Consider the following 15571-nt stretch of genomic DNA (forward strand, 5'->3'; position numbering starts at 1 on the left):
CGTATCTCGGAATTGAAGCGTTTGCGGACATTATGATTATAAAGCAAATTGTGATTATTTTCTCATGTAAAATTACCCCCTAAAGTTTGTCACACTTATTTAGAAACACCCTATGCCCTATACTGCTGACGAACATGGCCAGTTATTAAAGTACCTAACTTTTTCATTATCCATTATAAGCGAATGGATCGAAAGACAAAATGTTAAGAAAACCTGGGGCTATAGTTAGGTTTTAATTTCAGTATTTTATAAATGCTAGAATAAGTCCACAGGGTGATGCGAACTTTGAGAAAAAGGCACAGTTTAATTCGTACACCCGGTATACAATGACAGTTTGACTGTCTAGCAACAATATTATTACAGCGATATTGTCAATGAATAAGGCTATAACGTGGTAAAAAAATCATTTAAATCCAACAACAGGTTTAGGAAATTCGAAACTTTAAAAATGACCAAATTTTTAGTGGATCGATTTTTTTGCACCGCAGTGTATTACAACATTAAAAAAAAATTGTCCCTCATGTCAATATTACGCCAATTTTACAACTTTCATCATCAAACTCATTCATTCCTACCTCTCAAATTGGACCATACGCGTCAAAGTCGCAAGCCAATTCTCCACACCATTCACTCCACAACCTGGAGTGCCACAAGGGTCAATATTAGCTCCAATTCTATACACAGTATACAATAGTGACAACCCCCACTCCATTAATCGAACCTAGTCCATCCTACTATACGCCGACGATACTGCTCTGCTCACTGCAGGCACTGCATACGGTACGCTGAGACATCCTTCTGTCTTCGATAGGGCCCAAATACAACTAAATAAAATTGTTACATGGTGCAATAAATGGAGAGTCACCCTCAATCCAACCAAAACTCAAATGATTGCCTTTAGACATCCTAATAGTACCCGTAACGAACGGGCTAAGATAACCCTCCAGGATGAAGCTCTTGAATTCCGTTAGTCGGTGGTCTATTTGTGAGTCCATTTTAACAGGACACTCAACAGGAACGTCGTTGTCCAAAACACCTTAAATAAGGTAAGGAATAGAGCTAAACTCCTTGGAGCGCTATCTGCAAGGTTTGGAGGTACATCAAGCAAGACTCTCCTACACTCTACACACCTAAAAAACATATACAGAGAGAGTCTGTAATTTGGAATAAATTTAATAACTCAAATATTAATTGTTTTTTTGAAAAATGCTCAGACCCGTCGATTAGTATTTCAAATTGTCCTTTTTGACATACAATAATAATGTACACAGGGTGTCCCAATTTAGAGATATGACGTCATCATTGATTTTCTTAAATGACAACACTGTCATTTTGATAGCTATTTTGATAGGGTGTGTAAAGTTATACACAACTGCAAAATATCAAATTTTTATTTTGTACCATTTACAAGATAATAGAAAATAACAAAGTTATATCTGTAATTTGGATTAAATTCAATAATTAAAATACTAATCGATTTTTTGAAAAATGCTCAGACCCCTCGATTAGTATTTCAAATTGACATTTTTGACATACAATAATAATGTATACAGGGTGTCCCAATTTAGAGATATGACGTCATCGTTGATTTTCTTAAATAGCAACACTGTCATTTTGATAGCTATTTTGATAGGGTGTGTAAAGTTATACACAACTGCAAATTTTTATTCCCTACCATTTACAAGATAATAAAAAATAACAAAGTTATGAAAAACAAGTAATCAGATAATAATTGAATTTAATTATTTCAATTAAGCAAATGCTCATAACGTTGCTCATTGACAATTTGACAATAATTGAGGGCAACATTATGAGTATTTGCTTAATTGAAATAATTAAATTCAATTATTATTTGATTACTTGTTTTTCATAACTTTGTTATTATCTTGTAAATGGTAGTGAATAAAAATTTTAAATTTTGCAGTTGTGTATAACTTTACACACACTATCAAAATATCTATCAAAATGACAGTGTTGCCATTTAAGAAAATCAACGATGACGTCATATCTCTAAATTGGGACACCCTGTATACATTATTATTGTATGTGAAAGAGGACAATTTGAAATACTAATCGACGGGTCTGAGCATTTTTCAAAAAAACAATGAGTATTTGAGATATTGAATTTATTCCAAATTACAGACTCTCTCTGTATAAGGCCCATTATAGACTACAGAGCTTGTCTCTATGCCTCACTCAACCACAGACACAATAACATCATCCTTGGTTGTGAGCGTAAAATCCTCAGAAAGTGCCTCAGGAGGCATCTGTCGGTGTTAGTACACCCACTCGCAAAAATTCCTCTCATAAAAGACAGAATACGTTCTCTCAGCAACAAATATGTAACACGTACGATTAATGGTACAAATTTTAGAGCTAAGAACGTTCTAAAAAATTCTTGCAATCGACAAGGTCACGCATACTCACCAGGATTCCTAAAAACAAAGTTACATTCCCTCCAACCAATCTTCTACAATTGTCAAGAAACGAAGTTCCTGATGAGTATTACGAAAATTCTAGAACAAGTTCCCCTAATATATCACAGATAACATAAGCTGCATCCCTACACGTACGCCAGTCAATGGGAGCAAGAAAAGGATATTACCTCCGAATTAAATCCTACTGATTTTAATGAAATTTTGGCAATAGCCTCTACTTATCTTCTAATTCAAAGTCTACCCCATGCCGATGTGTGCTTTTATTTTGGGGGTGGTTCCCACCCCTTCTCGGGGGTGGAAAATTTTTTGGATAAAATATCCACGAGAAACTCGCGAGAGAACCTAATTCTAAGCAAAAACTGTTATATAATTTTTTTTGAAAACTTGATAGTCTTTGAGTTATTCGTGGTTGAAAATGTGTCATTTTTCATTGAAAAATGAGACATTTTCGGACGGTTTTTTGCGTCTACCTTAAAAACTAGGCATCTAACGAAAAAAAAACTATATAAATTATTTTTGTAGCTTATAAAAACAAAGAGACTCGTTCCTTCATAAATCTTCTAGTTATAATACAAAAAGAGAAATGGTAGGTGAGAAAAGTTTGTTTTTTGGTGCATGCTTAAATCGGTGTATTCAACTTGAAATAACAGAGAAACGGTCGATTTAAGGTGTATAATGCTTCCAATACCTTTTAGACTGCTTGAAAAGACCTTTAAAATGAGCAATATTAAATGTCGATTACACTCAACCTAAGCGAGATATGCTGCAAAATATTGATCGCTAATGTATTTTAAGAAAAAATGGGAAGTATATTTTTCACCCCTCGTCCTTCAGAATTTAAATACATCGTTTTTATTCTACAATATTTCTTATTATAGTGTTATTTCTATGTTCAAAAAGTTGGACGGGTTTAAAATGAATGGTTTCTGAAATAAAATAAAATCAAATTATAGAGCGCATTTTTAAATTTTCATAAAAAGCTTCCTTTTTGTCCCTGTAACTTGAAAGCAATAAGAGATGCAGTAATGAAAATCAAAACAAAATTTTTAACTAAAAAAACCCTACGTTTATCTTTGGTATCTTTTTTTCGTATCTCTTATCATTTTCGAGTTACATGGAGAAAAAGGAAGATTTTTTAAGAACATTTGAAAATTCCCTCTATAATTTGAGCTTATTTTTTTTTCAAAAACCCGTCATTCTAAACCCGTCCAACTTTTTAAACATAGAAATAAAACTATAATAAAAAGTATTGTAGAAGGAAAACGATGTATTTAAACTCTGAAGGATGAGAATGAAAAATATGCTTCCCATTTTTTTCTTAAAATACATTAGCCATCAATATTTTGCAGCATAGGTTGAATGTAATCGACATTTAATATTGCTCGTTTTAAAGGTCTTTTTACGCAATCTAAAAGGTATTAGTATTATTATACACCTAAAATCGACCGTTTCTCTGTTATTTCAAGTTGAATACACCGATTTGAGCACGCACCAAAAAAACAAACTTTTCTCACCTACCATATCCCTCTTTGTATTATAACTAGAAGATTTATGAAGGAACGAGTCTCTTTGTTTTTTATAAGCTACAAAAACATTTTATATAGTTTTTTTCGTTAGATGCATGTTTTTTAAGGTATTCGTAAAAAACCGTCCGAAAAGGTGTCATTTTTCAATGAAAATGGCCAATTTTCAACCACGAATAACTCAAAAACTATTTAGACAATTCGAAAACGGCGGATTCGTTGGGAAAAATATTCCCATGAGATTTTTTGCATAATTACATTCGTGAGACACCCCAGAATAAGGTTCAAGAAGTCGCCCACGTGAAAAGTGGGTCAAATTTTTTTTAACAATTTTTTTTTTAATCAAATTGCAAAAATCAATATTTTTGGCCCGGGCAATTTTTTTGTAGGTTTTTTGGACCATTCTGGATAAAAAAGGTCTCTTATAATTTTTCTCTAAAGTTGATCGTTTTCGAGTTATAAGCAATTTAAAATTGAAAAAAACGAAAAATGGCGATTTTCAAGGCCTAATAACTCGGTTAAAAGTTATTATTATTAAAGTCAGAAAGTCACTAAATCAAAGTTTAATGCCCCCCCTACAAGATCCCGAAGAAATTTTTGTCATTATTTTATTACTAAGCTGTTATTTTTAAGTAATAATATTGAGCGCCATGCACGTGGTAGCCGGCCGTAAATTCTGAGTGCGAGAGAGATGCCACTCCGGCAGTCCAATTGTGCATCTTACTTGCACTCACATTTACGGCCCCCTACCACGTGCATGGTGCTCAATATTATTACTTAAAAATAACAGCTTAGTAATAAAATAATGACAAAAATTTCTTCGGGATCTTGTAGGGAGGGCATTAAACTTTGATTTAGTCACTTCTGACTTTCATAATAATAACTTTTAACCGAGTTATTAAGCTTTGAAAATCGCAATTTTTCGTTTTTTTCAATTTTAAATTGCTTATAACTCGAAAACGATCAACTTTAGAGAAAAATTATAAGAGACCTTTTTTATCCAGAATGGTCCAAAAAACCTACAAAAAAATTGTCCGGGCCAAAAATATTGATTTTTGCAATTTGATTAAAAAAAAAATTGGCGCACTTTTCACGTGGGCGACTTCTTGAACCTTATTCTGGGATGCCTCACGAATGTAATTATGCAAAAAAATCTCATGGGAATATTTTTTCCAACGAACCCGCCGTTTTCGCCTTGTCTAATTGAGTTTTCAAAAAAATATATAGAACAGTTTTTGCTTAGAATTTCGTTCTCTAGACACTTCCGTGGTTATTTTAAATAAAAAAAAAGAATGTGTGTACTTTGTACGCACGTAAGAAGTTATACTTCTATTATATGATTTCAACGAAATCAATATACTTTAAACAGTTACTCTACTACTTTCCAAAAATTTTTATTAAAACAATACCAAAAATTAAAAAAATAAAAGAATAAAACACACATAAACACATTGAAAAATGCCACAAATGGTTTCTGAACAATAATTGTTGCCAAAAATTTTAATTAAATACGTATTGTCTGAAAAAAATTATATAATAATATACTTACAATCATAAAATCTATATAAAAAATAAAAAAAATTATATAACTTGCATTGGGCTTGAACCTACTTCCCGTGTATCCCGCCGTACGAGAGTCGAAGCGATTTCAAACTGCACCACCTTCGCGTATACGTCATGTGGGAATATACACAAACTGAACAACTTTTTGACATTTTGTTTATATGAATTTTTATTAGTTTGATTTTTGTCGAATTAAAATACAACAATATATAGAGTAAAAAACGATACATTAGATGAAAATTTGTAGAAAGTTTGTTCGTAATCAGATTATGTAAATTAAAGCATTGCCTACTAGGGGTATAGCATAGCAAGTACTAGGTAAGTACATTATTTTTTTTACATTTTCCAAATAGGTATGAAGATAATTTTTTATTGGAATACAACTGAAACATTTAGAATTACGTACCTGTGGCTTTTCAAAACTATTTAAAAAGTCACTATAATTATAAATTTGATTTTATTTCTGTCCTCACAACAATAAAAACTAATATATTATACAACATTTTTGTTTACCGATAACCTCCATATTGAACAATTATTGACAGATCATTTCAACACCCAATAAGAGCTCGTATAAAGACTAATACCAAACTGTCGGTGTGCGCATGCGCGCAGATCAATATAAATTCACCCTCAATCTCAATCGCGCCTAAAGAAGTATAACTTCAAAAATTCCACCCCCGAGAAGGGGTGGGAACCACCCCCAAGATAAAAGCGCACATCGGCATGGGGTAGACTTTATTTCCTGATCTATTCCCTGCTTACTCTGAAAATATCAAGTAAATCGATGTAGTAGGAGGGAATTCAGAGCCAAATATCCTCATTGACTGCCCTAACGCTAAATCCAAGAGCCGTTCCTGATTAGTGGCAGCTTGGCGTCCTCGCTGATTCGGGCAAGTTCATGGTAACAGTTCTTCTCCTTCAACCCCTATAGCTTCTGCGCTAAAATAACAACACCACCTTCTGAGGCCCCCGCTTCACTAGCAGTTTTGCTTCTCCACGTACATTACCCTAATGTCTTAATGTACATTACTTTTTTCCTGAAGATCTCCCGAATCAAATGCAAAAGGTTTCATAACGATCCGTCTTACTTTAAAAAAGTTAGAGGTGTAATGCTTTATTTCCTAGCCTATATTTTTAATTGTTTTAATTTGCCAGCACTCAGCTGGATAATTATTATTAAGATAGATTATGTACTATGGATTTGTAGACACACATATATTTTTGAGACCGTGGCAATGAATTTTATCGTCAGATATACATAAATTGAGCTTCAAAATTTGGAGTTTTCGCTTGGATAAAGTAGACACTTGGAGACAGACTTTACATAGGAAGGCCTACTGCACAATGATTTCCTGAACACTTATATTGTAACTGTTGCTGCAGTTCATTAGTAGACAAGTACCTACATCAAGAATGTGTCAGTACAATTATAACACAAAGGGTACAATACATATTTAAAGCGAGTGGAAAATTATGGCTCATTTTGCTGCTTAGAGACCGGAAAATCTTGTTACCTAGTTCACGAAATTAAGATCCTTATAACGGGTTTATTATGTAGAAGTAAACTTCTGGACAAAATTTGCGAACTTTGTGGCTTGACCTAATTGCTTGTAATACAAGGGTGTATTTCCGGGAGTATTTAGGGGGAAAATATTTCTTCTAGAATAGTTCAGATAATAATTTCTACCGGACGTCTACGGATTTATAGTTTGAACACTGAGCAAATACTTAATTTTTATGGTACTCATTCCATATTTTTTAATAGACCAGTTGACTATTTTAACTTCGGAGAAAGTTTACTATTGCTTGTTTTTAAACCAGGAGGAGTAATTCAAATTTACCGCGTCATAATGCTTGTTTGTAATTGGTCCAACCGCATGCAAGTTTACTCCACTGTTATCAAATTTTGACACTATTGGCATTTCATAGGTTAATTAAGTTATATCAGAGATTTTTTGTGTTTTCTGCGTTATTCCTTTAATTTTTAGATTTTTAGTCTGCTTTTATATATAAAAAAACGGTTAGTGCAGCCGATATGTGAAACAATTGTGGATTTAATGATAGAAGTATATAATTTGGACCACATATACTGCACATATAAAGGTTCAAATTTAGATATGAGGCCATCTCAGATTTTTCCTTTTACAAAAATGGCGGGGATTCAAAATGGCGACTATACATTGTGACTAATAGCACGATAACTTTTCAACGAGACTTCAGATTTCAACCAAATTTGGAATATAGGTTCTTTTTTATGTATAAGATAGAGGTCTTAAACCGGAAGAATCGGTTTACCAGAAGTTGTGTTTTTCCTGGTTCTTATGTAAAAATACGTTGTTTTTTTCAATTCTTTCACCCTGTATGTATCCATTTTTCAAAAAGTGAATACCACCATTGAAAAGAGCGTAAAAATATTTTTTAGGAAATATTTTTAACTTTTTAGTTATGTTAATTACCATTTAATAAATGCAAAACGTATTTTCACATGTACCTATATGCGGCAGATTCGTGCAAATATAAGAATTATTGTGCATTTGATGTTAGAAGCATATAATTTGGACCACATATACTACACATATAAAGGTTCAAATTTAGATACGAGGCCATCTCAGTTTTTGTTCCTTTTACAAAAATGGCGGATATTCAAAATGGCGACTATACATATGTATGTGACTAATAGCACGATAACTTTTGAACGAAACGTCAGATTTCAACCAAATTTGGAATATAGGTTCTTTTTTTGATGAATAATATCGAGGTATTGAACCGGAAGAATCGGTTTACCAAAATTTGTGTTTTTACTGTTTTTTTATGTAATAATATGTTGTTTCTTTTTCAATTCTTTCACCCCGTATATATAAATTTTTCAAAAAGGTAATAACGCTATTGAAAAGAGTGTAAATATATTTTTTAGGAAATATTTTGAACTTTTCAGTTGTGTTAATTACAATTTAATAAATGCATAACGTATGTTCACATGTACCTATGGGCGGCAGATTCATTTTGAATCCCCGCCATTTTTGTAAAAGACTAAATCTGAGATGGCCTCATATCTAAATTTGAATCTTTGTATGTGTAGTATGTGTGGTCCAAATTATATGCTTCTACCATTAAATGCACAATAATTCTTATATTATTATTTGCACGAATATGCCTCACATAGGTACCTACATGTGAAGATACGTTATGCATGTATTAAATGGTAATTAATATAACTTTAAGAGTTCAAAATATTTCCTAAAAAATATTTTTACGCTCTTTTCAACTCCGGTATCACCTTTTTGAAAAATTAATATATACAGGGTGAAAGAATTGAAAAAGAAACAACATATTTTTACATAAAAAAACAGTAAAAACACAAATTCTGGTAAACCTATTCTGCCGGTTCAAGACCTCGATATTATTCATCAAAAAAAGAACCTATATACCCAATTTGGTTGAAATCTGACATCTCGTTCAAAAGTTATCGTGCTATTAGTCACATATGTATAGTCGCCATTTTGAATGCCCGCCATTTTTTTTAAAGGAACAAAAACTGAGATGGCCTCGTATCTAAATTTGATTCTCTATATGTGTAGTATATGTGGTCCAAATTATATGCTTCTACCAATAAATGCACAATAATTCTTATAATATTTGCACGAATCTGCTGCATACAGGTACAGCTGGTCCAAAAAGAACTGATACGACTCTTAGAGCGTATTTTGTAGAAAATTGAGCAGTATATTTTGAAGGATAAATATTTATTATTTACATTCTGTCACTGTCACTGCCAAATCTTAAAATTTGTCAGATTATTTCATTCATAGGAGATTCTGACCAATAGAAAGCTACAGAAATCTGAATTAAATCGATAATTTTTGATAATCTCCCGTCGTTAAGTATATTACGTCAGATGCCCTTCGTTGCTACGAAAAAATACATTGAGTGACATTAATGACAATTAATGTTTTAAACATTATAAAAGTGATGACTTTCAATCGTCAAATATTTATAAAAACTGTGTGTTTAATGGTACTTCCATAAATAAATTACAATAAAATTTTGGTTTTGAACAGTTTTATTCATGAAATAATCGCAACAAATTGCACTCGACCTCTGAAATTAATATAGAATTTTTGCTCTCGTGACACTTTGACATAATTTCACTCGCCTTCGGCTCGTGAAATTAAAACTGTCAGTCACTCGGGAAAAATTCAATAATTTCAGAGCTCTTGTGCAATTACTACTGATAATTTATTCTGTTCAACCTCAAAAAATGACTGTTTGTTTGTTTATTTTATTATTTGTCTGTCATAATAAATATAATATAATGTCAGACCAATCATACACTGCTCAAAATGATCAAATCTTACTAAGTCCCGGCGCATATTGAACCTAAGCGAGTCACAACCTGCGCCGGTGGGACGGGTGACCTGTGCAGTTATTTTTCTAGCGTGCCGCATATTAAACACAAGCTAACCCGACCATCGGCTGTCGCCGTAGCGAATAGAGACGGGCAATATAAGTGCAAACGTGTAACGGTTACTATTGATACCGGTTCTCAGTGGTACTGAGTACAAATACTGATTACAAAATACTGATGTATCTGATCCTTGTACTGAATTGAGTAGGCAACTAAAAAACGGTAGTTCCGTACATGTAACTAGTAACGTTTTAAAAATATCTTACACGTCCCTAGTAGTCGTAGCGGTATGACTTTCGAAAACATCGAATTTGATCATAAGCGGGGTGCATAAAAAGATATCTTACACTGAGTATTATATTTCTACATACCTTTATAATAACAAGCATAAGTTAAACGCTGCATTGATTGTGATTGCAAAAACGGTTCGCATGTTTTAAATAAGATTTTTGCTGATTATGTTTTTGCTAAAATATTAAATAACACAAAAAATACAATTCACAACCATCATTTAATTTTTAACGATAAACAAAAGTCTAATAAATATATGATGACAAGTTTAAAATTTATCGACTTTGTCGATAACAGTGTCATTAATAGATATTTTTTACCATGAATCATTTTCTAATGATTGTGTGGATTTAGAAATACATACTAAACAATTTTTTGATCTGTATAAAGGAGATTATAATTATGACACATTATGGTACTCCTTATTTTTCAAATAATATGCTCTTGTAAACGCATAACTTTGATTTATTGGCAAAAGCCACACTAACTACAGAGCCGTGCGGTACATCTTTTCAATATGATGCAAGTCTTCGAAATGCCGCCTCTTAAGTATTACAGAAACTTAACTTTTATTTTTATTAAATCAACCTACACAAAATAAAGGACACCCTTTATTTTAAAAGCAAAACATACTTTATAGACCTGGATCCGGCAAACTGAAAATTTGTTAGTAGCTTAACGGTATCTATTCAGACAAACTTTGATGTACAGGAACACTGGAACAGGGGAAGGTTTAATAGTGGAACAGTTTAAAAATTTGGAACGTCACATTACGAAAACGTCCCATGTATTTTGTCGGACAGAACAACCAATCGATTTGTTACCCTATCATTAAACTCTCATTCAAAAATCAGACTGCTATTACTAACCAACATGATTCCTGTTATTTGACATGTTCTTCCTGTTTCACTCATTAAAATGCCCAGTTAGTGATAAACACCAGTCTAATTTTTCCATGAGAGTTTAATGAAATGGTAACAAATCAATTGGAAGGTATGTCCGGCAAAATATATGGAACGTTTTTGTAGTCTGACGTTCCAAATTTTTAACCTGTTTCACAATTCAAACTTCCCCTGTTTCAGTGTTCCCGTACATCAAAGTTTGTCTGACGAGACACCGTTAAGCTATTATCAAATTTTCAGCTTGCTATTAATCAAATTTTTGTTGGTACGCGGGATCCAGGCCTAGAAATACAATGTCACAAATGATGGCGTAATCCCTTTTCTATAGGTACAAAAATTTTGTAAATATCTTTCATTTCTTAAATCTACACAACATTATCATTAAAAACCGTTAAGCATATCTGTGAATATCGCACAACCCTCAAATAAAATGTGTCATCATACCGGGCTTGTTCATGCTTAAAAATAAAATAAGTAGACAAGATATAAATATATGTAATAGGTAAGCAGTTTTTGCAACGACAATCCAATCACAATCAGTGTTGTTTATAATAATAGTAATTCCGAACGAGTTCTATTAGCTTTTCTACGTCCATCTCGAAAACAAAACCGCAACTGAGAATTGAGTCACGCGTCCCACGACACCAGAAAACTGTACGCCGATGACAAACGTTCGCATGCTAGACCTGGCCACAGCATAGAAAACGCAACAGCAGTGACACACTAGTAGGCGGGAAAAGTTCGCGCACTATTACTGCGCAGATCGTCGGCCATTTTGTGCGTAGTACCAGACAATGTAGAAAATCGACAGTGTTGCCGATTTGTACATAATTATCAGATTTACTTAACTTTTATGACATTCATATTTTTTAACATAATTTTATACGTATGCCTGTGGGAATTATGTCAATAATTGGGACATAACACAAAATATTGACGATGAATGGCGATTGTATTGTTAATCTTTTGCATAAATTCCAGAAATTATTCAAAAAGAATCTCTTACGGTAATAAAGTTGGTGACATCGGCAACACTGATGAACCAACACATCACATCACCACTGAGATGTACTACGCGAAAACTGGCGACCCTGTACTTTTCAACTTCAAAGGCGGCATCAGGGAGTGTCCTTGCTGGTTTCGTTTATTATGCTGTGACCTGGCACTGTATTCACTGATATCAGGATGCGCAGAACTCTCTACGCACCTCGCCGGTGCCAGGTTGTGTTCGCTTAGGATCAATTTTGCGCCGGCACTAAGAGTCGTATCCGTTTTTTAGGAACCAGCTAAAGTGAACATGTGTACATGTGAAGATACGTTTTGCACTTAATAAACGGTAATTAACTTAACTAAAAAGTTAAAAATATTTCTTAAAAAATATTTTTACGCTCTTTTTAATGGCCGTATTAACTATTTGAAAAATTAATACATACAGGGTGAAATAATTGAAAAAAAAACAACATATTTTTACATAAAAACCAGGAAAAACACAACTTCTGGTAAACCGATTCTTCCGGTTCAAGACCTCGATCTTATACATAAAAAAAGAACCTATATAGCAAATTTGGTTGAAATCTCGTTCTCGTTCAAAAGTTATCGTGCTATTAGTCACATATGTATAGTCGCCATTTTGAATCCCCACCATTTTTGTAAAAGGCAAAATCTGAGATGGCCTCCTATCTAATTTTGAACCTTTATATGTATAGTATATGTGGTCCAAATTATATGCTTCTATCATTAAATGCACAATTCTTATAATATTTGCACGAATCTGCCGCACTAAGTTGCATTAGAACTCTTTAGCGGCGTATTAGTTTAAATTAATATTTTTGGATTACCGTCGAAAACCGATATGATTTAACCCAAAAAGAAGATGTATTTGGTTACTTTTTTAGTAACTTTCTTTGGTGTGAATTTATCTTATTAATTTACTCCTCCTGGTTTAAAAACAAACCATAGTAGACAATAAACTTTGACTGTTGCCGTTTTGACAGTTGACAGACCAAAAGAATATTTGATGTTTGTTGTGATTTTGGTTGACATATGGCAGCAGGTACAGTTGAGGGTTGTCTCAAGCTTGTCACGCACGGGGATCTATACTATATCTATATTATATTATATCTCATCATAATATATACAGTGATGAGCGCGCTAATAACCGGGAAAAGATGGAAAACATAATGCGTTGTGCAATAAAAAGAGATGAAAATAGTAGAGGTGGGAAATTATCGGTAACCTATAAAAGATTACCACTTACGGTAGTTTCCCACCTTTAGACGTTAGCTAAGAGCTAGATGACTTTAGTCATAAGTATGACATTAAAGTGACACTAACATTTTTTAATTTTAAATAATTTTGACAGAGCTGTTAAAACAAAAATAGAATGAGTGATTTTGGAAGCAAGGCTGTCCATAAATAAATCAAAAACAAAGATTATGATTAATGAGTTAATAATTTTACATTAATTTTTAAAATATTTTTATTTAAAAACCAATTTAAAAATTAAACAGACACAGTTTTACCATTCCCACAGGCAAAAATCTTCAGCTACTACCTTGTCATATTTTGACGTTTATTTGTGTCAGTCGAAAGGAAAAAAGCTAACGTTAAAAGGTGGGAAACTATTGTAAGTAGTCATGTTTTATAGGTTTATACCGATTTCCCACCTCTACTAGTGTCATCTCTTTTTATGTCACAACGCATATACAGGGTGTCCCGGAAAATAGTGCGTTCCTTTAAGGTATGGAGAGAATACACAATTTGGAACAAAAAAGTCCTATACCATTTTTTTCTAAAGTTAACCGTTTCCAAAAAAAAGTTAACATTGTTTTCCATATACCTGTATTTTAATGTTTGGAAATTTTAATAAACTGGCAACATCGTACGCACTACGGCATAATAACATAATAAGAACTCGTTTGTGATTGTGATTAACAGTACATATTTAAAATAATCCAACCTAATAGTAGGTAATACTTATGTATTTACTATTTGTTTACTAAAATTATTTTCTTTTGAAATGTATTGAAATAACTATTGCATAATTTTAAACGAATTACACATCTTTTAACATAAAAACACATCTTTTAACTAAACTACTATTATGTATTTAGTAAGGTTTAAATGGGTTGAATGCTGAGTATTGCTGAGGGCTTTAACTGAATTACATAGTTTTAATAGTTTACAGTGGAACTTAAATACACCAGATAATGTCTCAGTAATTTGTTTACTTGTGAACTGAAATAACTAAGTTGTACTTACTTGAAAATAATTAATATACCGAATAGATGTTTCAAGTAACCTTTCACAAACACCATTCATAGGTAATAACATAATAGGTAATACACTCACTATTCGAAAACATTTTCGGCATTGACACTAAACAGGATTCTTTAAAACTATCTGTTTACTATCATCTTCTATCTATTTACATGGGACTGTCTATGCTTAAATTTGCGTACCGCACATAGTTGTCAGATTTAAATTTGGATACCAAAATACATATTAATTTTTTGGTCAAACGGTTGCATTTAGAAAAAAATGTTATAAGAGTTTTTTGTTCTACATGGTGCCTTCTACCTATACCTTTAAGGAACGCACTATTTTCCGGGACACCCTGTATAGAAATAAAATATTATATCGTTTTGAGTGTCTAAATTCAGAAAAGCTTTTGCTGAATTCATCAAAATGAAAACAAGTTTATGCTCAGCCTTTGTTCACACGCGAATCTTCGATTTTTCACTGAAATCTCACATCCCCACTGTCGTCGTTGTCGCAATGAATGAATCTGAAACATAAAATACGAATTGTGGCGACAAGCTCTGGTAATCTATTTATATGTCCTACAATATTTCTGATTTTGCTTTTTTTGCGAAACAAATAGCCGCGAAATATGCGGTTTCCCTTAAATAAACCAATGTTTGTTATCGCATGAAAAATGGCTTTTAGTAGGAGAGCGCTAGTTTTTTTAAACCCCGTGTGGCCGTAGTGTGATTTTTAGAAAACAGGGGATGCATATGTATGAGAGTTTTTCTGCAATTGAGTTTAATTAAAAAAGTCAACAACAAAATAATTTATTCACTGACATAAATATGGTAACAAGAGAGTAGCTCCCTACATAAATGTGGGGGCGTTGTAGTCTGGACAAGAGAGGACATGAAAATTAATTCAATTTTACTACATAAATTCTATGTTAAAAGGAATAAAGAAGTACGTGGATTTAAAGACAAATTAATTTAAACCGACACATAATTTTAGTACGCTACGGGCCTCCCAAAGATAATTTTGATGTATTTTTTGAAAAACTTCTAAAAGGAACGCTATCGATTTGATTGAAGAAAAAAGTTTACAACCAATGCATACTGCCGGTAATAACATAATATGGTTCCGAAACCAACCATAACTTTGACTAATAGCCCGGGACGTTTATTTAACCGGAGCATTTTA

At 32.7% G+C, this 15571-nt stretch overlaps 1 protein-coding gene across 2 annotated transcripts in view; it reads right to left on the reverse strand.

Moving 5' to 3' along the window:
* LOC114326709 (protein-tyrosine sulfotransferase) overlaps positions 1-15571 on the reverse strand; it is a 921489-nt gene that overhangs the window by 810455 nt on the left and 95463 nt on the right. The window lies entirely within an intron of this gene.

The sequence above is a fragment of the Diabrotica virgifera genome, chromosome 4 (genome assembly GCF_917563875.1).
Source record: "Diabrotica virgifera virgifera chromosome 4, PGI_DIABVI_V3a".
Classification (NCBI taxonomy): Eukaryota; Metazoa; Arthropoda; class Insecta; order Coleoptera; family Chrysomelidae; genus Diabrotica; species Diabrotica virgifera.